This window comes from Microcaecilia unicolor, chromosome 7 (assembly GCF_901765095.1).
Source record: "Microcaecilia unicolor chromosome 7, aMicUni1.1, whole genome shotgun sequence".
Classification (NCBI taxonomy): Eukaryota; Metazoa; Chordata; class Amphibia; order Gymnophiona; family Siphonopidae; genus Microcaecilia; species Microcaecilia unicolor.
In genome coordinates this window covers 178,788,671-178,802,261 of record NC_044037.1, presented here as the reverse complement: position 1 = coordinate 178,802,261, position 13,591 = coordinate 178,788,671, and the positions used below count along the sequence as shown (strand labels likewise).

The 13,591-nt window shown below is 43.9% G+C and overlaps 1 protein-coding gene across 1 annotated transcript in view; it reads right to left on the bottom strand.

Annotated features, from left to right (window-relative positions):
- The window catches only part of BZW1 (basic leucine zipper and W2 domains 1), a 124,346-nt gene that overhangs the window by 103,666 nt on the left and 7,089 nt on the right, over positions 1-13,591 (bottom strand). The window lies entirely within an intron of this gene.

The following is a 13,591-nucleotide window of genomic DNA, read 5'->3' as shown; positions in this document are numbered from 1 at the left end:
CAGGAGCAGAGAGGGATGGCATACGTACCAGGAGGGAGTCCTTTGTTTCTTTTCAGATCTAGACAAGATATCACAAAAAAGATTTTTACACCTATCTACAACTTAGACATCTGGCTCAGGAGGAACCATTCAGGAATGTTCCTAGAGACCTTAAATCCATTTGAGAAATTGCCATCATGTGGGGTACATCAACCCCAAATGATGTCAACCCTTTATGATTTACTGGGATAGCATGAATCTGATGGTTCCATCATTTATTATGCATTGGGAAATGATTTGGGATGCCCTTTTACAGAACAGGAATGGGCTAATGCTTACTTGAACACGTTTCACCTTTTCATTTCCACTGACTTAGTGGAAAATGGGGTGAGAAAAAAAATCATCACTGTATAGGTGGTACCTTCCTCCCACCCAAATAGCATGTTTTGATCTGTCACAGAACAGCACTTGCTTGACAGGGTACCTATCTACATATCTGGTGGGGATGCCCCTTTGTTAACTATGGGAGGGCTGAGCAAAGTTATTTTCACACGTTTTCTATCCCAATTAGAGTGAATCCAGCTCTCCTTTTACTTCATATCCCACAAGAAGTATTGAAGGTGACCATTACATTGCATAGCATCCATCTGGCATCTGGGGGAGAGCTGCAGAAGTGCTTTGTGGAACATGTAACTTTCAGCTCAGATGTGGCAGAGCTGCAGCTTTAACTTTATGATGGCAACTTCTCGGTGTTCTTTTGATGCACTTCACTAATCTAAGATGGACCGATGTTGATGTTGTATTTCGCTCTTATGTTATCTGGCATTGGAGAGCTATTTTTCTACGCTGTTTCAGCAGTATATGATGTGCGCTCTTGGCTCTACAGTGGAAGTACTCAGAATCGGCCTGCAGGGCAGATGGAGAAATGAAGCAGCATCATCTCATTTTGCACATCCCACAAAAGTGGGAGAGAGTATAAAGAAAGGATAAAAAGGTTAGGGTTCTTCAGCTTGAAAAAGAAACAGATGAGGGGAGATATGATTGAGGTCTATAAAATCCTGAATGGTATAAAACGAGTAGAAGTAAACAAATTTTTTACTTGTTCCAAAAGTACAAAGACTAGGGGACACTAACAGAAGTTATATGGAAATACTTTAAAAGCAAATAGGAGGACAATTTTTTTCACTCAACGAATAGTTAGCTCTGGAACTCTTTGCTGGAGGATGTGGTAACAGCAGTTAGTGTACCTGGTTTAAAAAAAAAAAAAAAAAAGATATGGACAACTCCCCCTTCATTATCTCCTCAGACCCTTGCTGAATTCTTTCACAACAAGGTTGAAAAGATAAACCTTGTTTTCTCTACCTCACCACCTCTCCCCTCCACTAGTCCGTTCCCCTCTCTCTCCTTCCCCTCATTCCCTTTCCTCCTTTCCTGAAGCTACTATTGAGGAAACTAGACTTCTCCTTTCTTCCTCAAAATGTACCACCTGTTCCTCTGATCCCATTCCCACCCACCTTCTTAAAGCCATCTCTCCTGCTCTTATTCCTTTTATCTGTCACATTCTCAACCTCTCACTTTCCACTGCGACTGTCCCTGCTGCCTTTAAACATGCTGTGGTCACACCTCTCCTTAAGAGGCCTTCACTCGACCCTACTTGTCCCTCTAATTACCGACCCATCTCCCTCCTTCCTTTTCTCTCCAAATTACTTGAGCGTGCTGTTCACCGCCGCTGCCTTGATTTTCTCTCCTCACATGCTATTCTTGACCCACTACAATCTGGTTTTCGCCCTCTCCACTCAACCAAAACTGCGCTTACTAAAGTCTCCAATGACCTATTACTGGCTAAATTCAGAGGTCAATATTCCATCCTCATTCTTCTTGATCTTTCCGCTGCTTTTGACACTGTCGATCACAGCATACTTCTCGATACCCTGTCCTCACTTGGATTCCAGGGCTCTGTCCTTTCCTGGTTCTCTTCCTACCTCTCCCTCCGCACCTTTAGTGTTCACTCTGGTGGATCCTCTTCTACTTCTATTCCTCTGCCTGTCGGCGTACCTCAGGGTTGTGTTCTTGGTCCCCTCCTCTTTTCTATCTACACTTCTTCCCTTGGTTCATTAATCTCATCCCATGGCTTTTCCTACCATCTCTATGCTGATGACTCCCAAATCTACCTTTCTACCCCTGATATCTCACCTTGCATCCAAACCAAAGTTTCAGCGTGCTTGTCTGACATTGCTGTCTGGATGTCTCAACGCCACCTGAAATTAAATATGACCAAAACCGAGCTTCTCATTTCCCCCCCCCCCCCCCCCAAACCCACCTCCCCGCTCCCCCCGTTTTCTATTTCTGTTGATGGCTCTCTCATTCTCCCTGTCTCCTCAGCTCAAAACCTTGGGGTCATCTTTGACTCTTCTCTCTCCTTCTCTGCTCATATCCAGCAGATTGCCAAGACCTGTCGTTTCTTTCTTTACAACATCCGTAAAATCCGCCCCTTTCTTTCCGAGCACTCTACCAAAACCCTCATCCACACCCTTGTCACCTCTCGTTTAGACTACTGCAATCTGCTTTTTGCTGGCCTCCCACTTAGTCACCTCTCCCCTCTCCAGTCGGTTCAAAACTCTGCTGCCCGTCTCATCTTCCGCCAGGGTCGCTTTACTCATACTACCCCTCTCCTCAAGACCCTTCACTGGCTCCCTATCCGTTTTCGCATCCTGTTCAAACTTCTTCTACTAACCTATAAATGTACTCACTCTGCTGCTCCCCAGTATCTCTCCACACTCGTCCTTCCCTACACCCCTTCCCGTGCACTCCGCTTCATGGATAAATCCTTCTTATCTGTTCCCTTCTCCACTACTGCCAACTCCAGACTTCGCGCCTTCTGTCTCGCTGCACCCTACGCCTGGAATAAACTTCCTGAGCCCCTACGTCTTGCCCCATCCTTGGCCACCTTTAAATCTAGACTGAAAGCCCACCTCTAACATTGCTTTTGACTTGTAACCACTCGCCTGCACCTACCCTCCTCTCTTCCTTCCCGTTCACATTAATTGATTTGATTTGCTTACTTTATTTATTTTTTGTCTATTAGATTGTAAGCTCTTTGAGCAGGGACTGTCTTCTATGTTTGTGCAGCGCTGCGTATGCCTTCTAGCGCTATAAAAATGCTAAATAGTAGTAGTTCTTGGAGGAAAAGTCCATAATCTGCTATTGAGACGGACATGGGGAAGCAACTGCTTGCCCTGGGATTTGTAGCATGGAATATTGCCATAATTTGGGTTTCTGCCAGGTCACCCAAATTGGCCACTGTTGGAAACAGGATACTGGGCTAAATGGGCCATTTGTCTGACCCAGTATGGCTACTCTTAAGTTCTTAAGTATGTTCTTATCCTCTGGTGAATTTTCTCCAGGGTTATGCTAACAGAAAATATTCTTTACTGCCAAATAACCTTAGTAATAAGAGGTGATCTTTCACATCTCCTTCAAAAGGAAGGCATTGTTACGTACAATAATACAACCATCTGCAGAGTAGGTATGTTTCCTATAATATTGTACTAAATTATCGTAACAGGATGTTTAGATGTGTGAAAATCTCAAGCTTGTACAGGAGCAATCATGCCACCTGCAATTTTGCTTCACTTTGGACAACTGTGCAGGACCTTAAATTCAATAAAGTATGCCAAATTAAAGGTGACAATTCTTGAAACACCAGCTTTCACTGCAAATTTAACAAATACAGTACATAAGCACACTGCTATGAGCAATTACTGACATTTTTTTTTAATACAAGAACCCTGCATTTTGTTTACATAAATGAACCATGGCACAAAATCCTAACTCAAAAAACCATGAGTAACTAGTTCTCTTATTGGATGTCCCCCTTCCCCACCTTGTTGCAAGTACCAAAGCTAAGCTCTGTTTAAGCAACCCAGTCACTAGATGGTGCTACAAACTATACAAGACTGAACTATGGGTACATAATTATTAGTGAACTAATTTCTTCTACCTCTCTAACATACAGTTGTTTAGAGTGGAGACACTATCCTATATAGTGAAACCTCGGTTTTCGTCGACGGATTTCGTCGGTTTTGGTTATCGTCGATTTTTTTCGCGAAAGTTTAGTCTCGGTTTTCGTCGGTGTGCCCAAGCAGCTAATCTTGCGTTCTCACGTGTCGTTCTTCTGGGGCGTTGTTGTTTTCAGTTGTGGGATCACACTGCTGCTGTTTTCGGACCCAAATTTCGTCGTTTTGCCACAATACTGCTGCTACTGATTGAGTGCCTGTATCAAAGTCCCTGCAGATACATAAGGGCCCAAATTTCGCCGTTTTGCCACAATACTGCTGCTACTGATTGAGTGCCTGTATCAAAGTCCCTGCAGGTACATAAGGACCCAAATTTCGTCACTTTGCCACACTACTACTACAGCTGGTTGAGTGCCTGTATCAAAGTCCCTGCTCTCATCATGGGACCCAAAAAAGTTTCTATGGGCAGCAGTCCTTCAAAGAAGAAGGACAGGAACACGATTGAGTTGAAGAAGGAAATCATTGAAAAATACGAGAGTGGCATTAAGATTGCTGAAATCGCCCGCATGTACGGGAAGTCACCATCCATGATAAGTTCAATCGTTGCAAAAAAGGAAGCAATAAAGGAGGCAAAAGTAGCAAAAGGTGTGAATGCGATAACAAAACAGATCACAAACAACTGAAGATGTGGAACAGTTACTATTAATTTGGATCAATCAAAAACAGTTAGATGGTGATTCTGTTTCTGAGGCCATCATATGTGAAAAGGCCAGACTGCTGTATGCCGATCTCATAAAGAAAATGCCTGGGACGAGTACTACTTCACTACGTGATTTTAAGGCCAGCAGAGGCTGGTTCTAAAAATTCAAGAGGCGCACTGGCATACACAGTGTTACTAGGCACGGAGAAGCTGCGAGTTTGGACAAGCCTGGTGCTGAAAAATTTGTGTCTAAATTCAAAGATTACGTAGAGGCTGAAGGATTCATCCCCCAACAAGTCTTCAACTGTGATGAAACTGGCCTGTTTTGGAAGAAAATGCCAAAGAGAACATTCATTACACAGGAGGAAATGGCACTGCCAGGACATAAGCCTATGAAAGATAGGCTTACTCTTCTGTTGTGTGGTAATGCTAGTGGTGATTGTAAAGTGAAGCCTTTACTGATGTACCATTCAGAAACTCCTAGAGTATTTAGCAGAAACAATGTGATCAAAAGTAAACTGTGTGTGATGTGGAGAGCAAACAAGAAAGCATGGGTCACGAGGGCAATTTTCATTGAGTGGATGAAATGTTTGGCCCAAGTGTGAAAAAATACCTCCAGGAAAATCACTTGCCCCTTAAGTGCCTCCTATTAATGGACAATGCTCCTGCACATCCTCCAGGTTTGGAAGATGCACTGTTGGAGCAGTTCAGTTTTATCACTGTGAAGTTCTTGCCCCCTAATACCACACCACTCATCCAGCCCATGGACCAGAATGTCATTTCCAATTTCAAGAAACTGTATACAAAAGCATTGTTTCAAAGGTGCTTTGAGGTGACATCAGATACAGAATTGTCCTTAAGAGAGTTCTGGAAAAACCATTTCAACATTCTCAACTGCATCAGCCTCATAGATAAGGCTTGGCAGGGAGTGACATCCAGGACGATAAACTGTGGATGGAAGAAATTATGGCCAGGATGTGTGCATGAGAGAGATTTAGAAGGGTTAGATCCTTCACCTGATGACCCTACACATGTTGTGCAGTCAATTGTTCATTTAGGTAATTCCATGTGTTTGGAGGTGAGTGGTGAGGATGTGGAAGAGTTGGTGGATGACCACAGAGAAGAACTCACCACTGAAGAGCTGCAAGACCTTCAACTAGAAGTGTAACAGACGGCAGATGAAGTTGCTTTGGCTAATGAGGAAGAAACGGTAGAGAATGTGCCTTCTTCAAAGATTAAGGACATCCTCTCCATGTGGAGTAAAGTACAGGTGTTTGTGGAGAAAAATCACCCAAAGCTGTTCCAAGCCGTGTCTGCAACTTGTTCAATGATAATGTGTTGCCCCATTTTAGGCAAATCTTAAAAAGGCGACAAACAAAACTCTTTGGACACGTTTCTCATGTGGCATGACTCTGAAGCTGGTCCTAGTGGCAAAAGAACAAGAGGGGAAGTGACCCCCCCCCCAGATAGTGTCCTTATGGAGGGGGATCCCCCTTCCAAACAATAATCTCTGCTCCTCTCTCTCCATCTTCCATACACCAAGAAGAGTCTTCAGAAAGGTAAATGCCATGTTAAATGTTCATTTATTCTATACACTAGTCTTTTTTATTCATTTAAAAGAAAAAATTGCTTGTTGCCTTGGTTTTCGTTGGTTTCGGTTTTCGTCGGTACGAGGTTTCACTGTACAATAAAAAGCACCTCCAACGTTCTGAAGACGGCAGCGTTGCAGTGAAGCCTGAAGCGTTCATAGGCTTCGTAATAGCTCCGCCCTCCACAGGAATCGCACCACTCGCTCAAAGCCCCGCCCTCGGAGCCTGCCGTCCTCTGAGCCCTCCATTCATAGGCTTCGTCATCGCTCCGCCCTCAACAGGAATTGCAACACTCGCTGTCATAGCACTGCCCTCAGAGCTCTCCCGCCCTCGGAGCACAGCTGATCAGAACAGCCAGCTGGCTAAGTTGCTCACGCGTGTTCCGCCCCTCACGCCGTGTCCGAACACAACAAAGAGCTGCCTCTCACTCAGTTCCTCGAGCTGCTCAGCAAACAACCGCCCGAATCTGTCCCTCGCGCTGAAATCCTCCTCTCGCTTAAAACCTGACGCCTCACTTGCTTCCTTGCGCAGAACTCCTAACTGGACACACTGCTCTGACAGAACTCCACCTGCAAAGACACTGGCCGTCACTACACCAGCACAGCTGCTGAATAAAGAAAATCTGACCCCTGTGCTGCTTTGCCTCGCATGTATTCAAGTCTCCTACACTACTCCAGGCTCCATCACTGTGGGAACAGGAGGTGGTAAGGTGCTGGGCTGGACTGCAGTGACATTCTCACACGCACTCTCTCTCACAGTCACTCTCTCTCACACACACTCTCTAAAACATACACACTCTGAGGAAAAGCTTGCTAGCGCCCGTTTCATTGCTCTCAAATGGGCCTTTTTTTACTAGTGTCCTATAACATAGGGGCCAGACAAAGGTATATAGTGGTATTTGTTATATTCCCTTTAATGAATGGGCAAAATTTCTACAGCAATTAGAACATACAGGTTCTTGATGTATATATAATAAATGTTAGTATTTGCCAGCTTGAGCAAATCATCACTGGGTCATGCCCAGAGGTCAGCCATATATTCCTGAGCACCTATTAACCACAGGTATTGACCCTTAATAGCTTAGCACAGAATACCCATACTGGGTCAGACCAACGATTCATCTTGTCCATCCTGCTTCCAATTGTGACCAATCCAGGTCCCAAGTATCTGGTAGAAATCCAAGTAGTAGCAACATTTCATGCTACCAATCCCGGGGTAAGCAGTGGCTTCCCTCATGTCCATCTCAATAATAGACTATAGATTTTTTTCCTCTAAGAACTTGTCCTAACCTTTTTTTAAAACCCAGATATGCCAACTACTGTTATCACATCCTCTGGCAATGAGTTCCAGAGCTTAACCATTCTTTGAATGAAAAAAAAAAAAAAGATATTGCCTATTTGTTTTCAAAGTATTTGCATGTAATTTCGTGAGTGTCCCCCTGGTCTTTAAAATAATTTTTTTTTTTTTTTAAATAAATCTTTGACTTAACATCTGTGCTGTTAACAAGGAGCAAATAACCACAGCATAAACCAGATTAAGTACAGTACAAACATTTTTCCATTATTCTCCCCCCCCCACCCCCCCACCACCTATCTGGTTAAATGTTGCAAAGGTAGGATACCAGAGCTTGGAGTGTAAGTTCAATTCAAAATTCAGCTACAGGCTGTAGTGTCGCCCAAAACTGTTCCCAGCGGAGTTGGAAAGCTTTCCCTTTAGTTGAGGTTGTGACTTCAAAGTCTCTCCACAGAAAGCAACGAGATCATCTGTGAACGCCAACTATACTACTGTAGGACAGTGGACACCCACCAGAATTGTAGAATTGGACACCCACCGGAATTGTAGAATTACACATTTGGCCAACAGGACGGCCCGTAGAAGAAAGGCCATCATGCCAGGAATAGTTGGAGCCGTAAGATTATAATCCTCAAACAAAAAAGTGTCGGGGCCAAACACACTGGTCGTTTCCACTGCACCATCGTTGCCTTCAGTAGTTTGGCCCAAAATGCTTGCACCATCGGACAGCACCAGAACATGTGACCCAGACTCGCTGGGATGTGATTGAATTTGGGGCACTCTGCCGACGTTGTCAATGTCGCCCGTTGTGCTCAACAGGCATTGTGCTCAACAGGGAGAAATAAAGGCTTGGAGGATAAACTTGTACTGCATGTCCCAAAACTTTACATGAGATTGCAGCGATGAACTGTTGACAGGGTGTGTTGTAGTTGTTCAGCTGAAATGGGAATCTTCAAATCTTCTGTCCCCTTCTTTTTTCAATCTACACCTCTTCCCTGGGCTCACTGATCTCATCTCATGGTTTCCAGTATCATCTTTATGCTGATGACACCCAGCTATATCTCTCCACACCAGACATCACCGCAGAGACCCAGGCCAAGGTATCGGCCTGCTTATCCGACATTGCTGCATGGATGTCCAACCACCACCTGAAACTGAACATGTCCAAGACCGAGCTTATCGTCTTTCCACCAAAACCCACTTCTCCTCTTCCTCCACTCTCTATCTCAGTTGATGGCACCCTCATCCTCCCCGTTTCATCTGCCCGCAACCTCGGAGTCACCTTCGACTCCTCCTTCTCTGCACATATCCAGCAGATAGCCAAGACCTGTCGCTTCTCTCTCTTTAACATCAGCAAAATTAGCCCTTTCCTCTCTTGAGCACACCACCCGTACTCTCGTCCACGCTCTCATTACCTCTCGCCTTGACTACTGCAACCTACTCCTTACTGGCCTCCCACTTAGCCATCTATCCCTCCTTCAATCTGTTCAGAACTCTGCTGCACGTCTTATATTCCACCTGAACCGATATACTCATATCACCCTCTTCTCAGGTCACTTCACTGGCTTCCAATCAGATACCGCATACAGTTCAAGCTTCTCCTTCTTACCTACAAATGCACTCAGTCTGCAGCCCCTCATTACCTCTCTACCCTCATTTCCCCTTACGTTCCCGCCCGTAACCTCCGCTCACAGGACAAATCCCTCCTCTCAGTACCCTTCTCCACCACCGCCAACTCCAGGCTCCGCTCATTCTGCCTCGCCTCACCCTATGCTTGGAATAAACTTCCTGAGCCGTTACGCCAAGCCCCCTCCCTACCCATCTTCAAATCCTTGCTCAAAGCCCACCTCTTCAATGTTGCTTTCAGCACCTAACCTTTATACCTTTCAGGAAATCTAGACTGCCCCTATTTGACTGACTGTACATTTATCCTTTAGATTGTAAGCTCCTTTGAGCACGGACTGTCCTTCTATGTTAAATTGTACAGCGCTGTGTAACCGTAGTAGCGCTTTAGAAATGTCAAGTAGTAGTAGTAGTCTATAATTAATATCTTCTGTCGATTCTTGCAAATATTTGTGGTGATATGCCAGGGGGACTCAGATTTTGAGAGTTTAAAGTGATGGCCTCATTGTAATGTATCCTGCACGTCTTCACAGAGATCTGTCCAAGGGAGGCTCCGTGTATAGTGGTGAAGCAAATAATAGGCAAAATGATCCGCTGGCGGGAGGTCATACTCCTCCCGCAAACTGTCGAATGATTTCAGAGACTCATTGTCCAAGAGCAGTTGTGACAGAATGTATTCCTTTTGATCTCCAGCTGGCAAAAACAGGCAAATCCGTTCTTGGGGGAAAGTCTGGGTTATGATGACCAGATAGGGAGTAACTGCTGCTGAAAATCTGCATATCCAGTGCCAGACAGCCCATGACGATTGAATGCATGGATTCCAATGGAAATGCTTAGGAGTACAACCCGGTATTGTGTGAATTTGCCACCTAAAATGTTTATCTGAACACAATACTGGCTCCAAATGAGAGAAATTTTTCAGACCTTGGTATCACTCATTTACAAGCCTCACTATGGAAGCAACATTCAGATATGTTTAGCATTCCTAACCCTCCCTGCGATCTAGGCTTTTGTAGTGATATACGGGCTCACTTTCCTTGCCACAAGTACTCCCTCAACAATCATCTTCAAATATATCGGAAGCATCCCCTGTCATACTATATAGTGCTATGCATCCTAACAGTGATAAAGGAAGTGCTCGTCACATCTTCAGTGTTCACAGTGCTGAGGACAATAACGGTAGAATATTCCTTGCATACAGCCCCGAATGTTCAGCGAGAATATATACCCCCAAATATTTGATACACCCCTCCGCCCAACTAATTGGAAATTCCCCAGGCCAGAACAGTGTGTAATCTGGGGTTGAGATGGCAAGGCCTGAAATTTCATTTTGTTAATCTTAAATCCCGACAAATTCCCATATTCCTGCAGAAGTGTTAACAACTCTGAGGGAGGTGCTAGGATCAGACAGCAATAACAGTAACTCATCTGTGAAACTAACATTTGTCATTCCCCTCAACTAGCTGTCCTCTTCATCGTGCAGAGAAGGGGATCATAAGTACATAAGTATTGCCATACTGGGAAAGACCAAAAGGTCCATCGAGCCCAGCATCCTGTTTCCAACAGTGGCCAATCCAGGTCACAAATACCCGGCAAGATCCCAAAAATGTACAAAACATTTTATACTGCTTATCCCAGAAATAGTGGATTTTCCCCAAGTCCATTTAATAATAGTCTATGGTCTTTTCCTTTAGGAAGCCGTCCAAACCTTTTTAAAACTCCGCTAAGCTACCTGCCTTTACCACATTCTCTGGCAACGAATTCCAGAGTTTAATTACACGATTTCTCCGATTAGTTTTAAATTTACTACACTGTAGCTTCATCGCATGCCCCCTAGTCCTAGTATTTTTGGAAAGCGTGAACAGACGCTTCACATCTACCTGTTCAACTCCACTCATTTTATAGACCTCTATAGATCCAGTGTAACTATTATAAGAGAAAGGGTGACAAAGGGCATCCCTGGCTGGTGCCACAGTAGATGGGAAAGGTTTCTGTCCGGACTCCATTTATAAGAATAGCTGCTCTGGTATCTGTATACAGGGTCACTACTGCCTGTGTAAACCACCCCTCCACTCCGATATATTTGAATGTACCAAATAAAAAGGATCACCGCACCCTATTAAAGGCTGGTAATCAAGAGAGGAATGTCGGACTTTTCACAATAGGTCATTGTTGAAAGTAGTTTGCGGTTGTTCAATACCGATTGCCTACCTTTTACAAATCCCATTGGTCTGAATGAATGATATCCAGCAATATTGCTGCAAGTCATGTAGCTAAGATCTGCGAGAATATTTTTAGATCTACATTTAATAAGGAAATAGAACGGTAGAGTGGAGGAGTGGCCTAGTGGTTAGGGTGGTGGACTTTGGTCCTGGGGAACTGAGTTCAATTCCCACTTCAGGGACAGGCAGCTCCTTGTGACTCTGGGCAAGTCACTTAACCCTCCAATGCCCCATGTAAGCCGCATTGAGCCTACCATGAGTGGGAAAGCACGGGGTACAAATGTAACAAAAAAAAAAAAAAATACCTGAGAATCTTCTGGAGGGCAAGTCTATTTAGGTAATGAAGTGATTAACGCTCTATTTTCATGGTGTGATAGTTCCTCTAAGTACTGCTTTACCTGCTGGCCAAGAGAGAGCAAGGTTAGAAATGCGGGCTGCATTATTGCTCTCATAATCCAAACCATTGCTGTTGCAGATATTTTTGAAAAATCGGGGGAATTTTGCCAGTATGAGGCAAAAACAGATACCCCCCCTCTTAATCTATCCATATCATGTTAAGGTCTGACAGCTCTTCCGGACCTATACAAGCAGACACCACTCTGGAGAACAGTTCTGTACTGAGAAGTACGTATCCCCCAAGAGTGAACGGTGTGCCCAGGAAACATGCGTGCAATCTCTCTCTTCCAGGTGTAGGAGGCACCACGGATCTAAAAGATAAGTGTTTTACTAGAGACCGCTGGATGCCCATCCTCAACCAGCAGCTACTCATCTATTTGCTCACTCTCCCATGCATCTTCATTCCTGAATAACCAGATAAGGCTCATCTGCATTTCTGTGTCTAAGCCTCTAAGACCACACTTTCTGCATTTGGGGCACCCCCCCTTATAACAAGATAGTGAAAAGTATTCAGGAAACAGTTCTTATAGATTAATTACATCTAAAGAGGACATTCACAAGTAGTAGCTTTTCCAAAGTTCAGGTGAAACAGCAGCTGATGAGCAGGACATTCACAAGTAGTAGCTTTTCCAAAGTTCACCTGAAACAGCTGATGAGCAATAAGTTTTCTATTACCAGTAATCATAATACACCAGAGTAATTCAGGTAGCATCTGCTGGTGAAGCGTGGAGGTGATTTAGAAAGTAACAAAACCATAGAACGAAGGCAGTAACTATTAGAGCAGGACAAGTAACCTAATACAAAAAACAAAGCTCTAATATCTAAATGCGTGCTTGTGAAAAATGAAGAAAAAGCCCTCAGAAACCGTGGGTAAAATACCCAGGGTTTAGTGCGCGGTTATGTTATTTTTATAACACACGCCACGATTCTATCATAGGGCAAAAAACTTCATTTTTTGGTAAATTCACTGTTCAATAGCCTCTAATGTGGCTTGTAGAATGTGCCTTTTCGTGAATATATTTTTTCTTTTTTTCAATAATTATTTAACAATCCAACATTTGAAATGCTGTACGCTTTCACTAAACACATTTAAAGCACTCCGTTCCCGATGAAGCCAGGTTTTGGGTGAAACGGGTTCCCGTTGAACAGATATTGAAGAGTGCCCAGCTCTCAAAGCTAAGTACAACAGACAATGTTGGATTGTTAAATAATTATTGAAAAAAAGAAAAAATATATTCACGAAAAGGCACATTCTACAAGCCACATTAGAGGCTATTGAACAGTGAATTTACCAAAAAATGAAGTTTTTTGCCCTATGATAGAATCGTGGCGTGTGTTATAAAAATAACATAACCGCGCACTAAACCCTGGGTATTTTACCCACGGTTTCTGAGGGCTTTTTCTTCATTTTTCACAAGCACGCATTTAGATATTAGAGCTTTGTGATTTAGAAAGTCCTGTGCTGCCTCTGATAATTCAGAACACCACCTGCCTTGGGTGCAGATTTTGAGTATTGCTGGATATAAATCAGCATGAATTTTATGGTTGTTTTTTTTTGTGGAGGGACGCATAGATGGGCGTGAAACACCGGTGTTGTGCTTGCAGTGCACTGGAAAAGTCCTGAAAATTTTTTTATAGGTGCTCCCTTGTATGAAGTGCGTCTCGTTTCAGGCGATATCCACGAAGAATCTCCACTTTGTGGACATAATTGTGGAGGAGTGGCCTAGTGGTTAGGTGGTGAACTTTGGTCCTGGGGAACTAAGGAACTGAGTT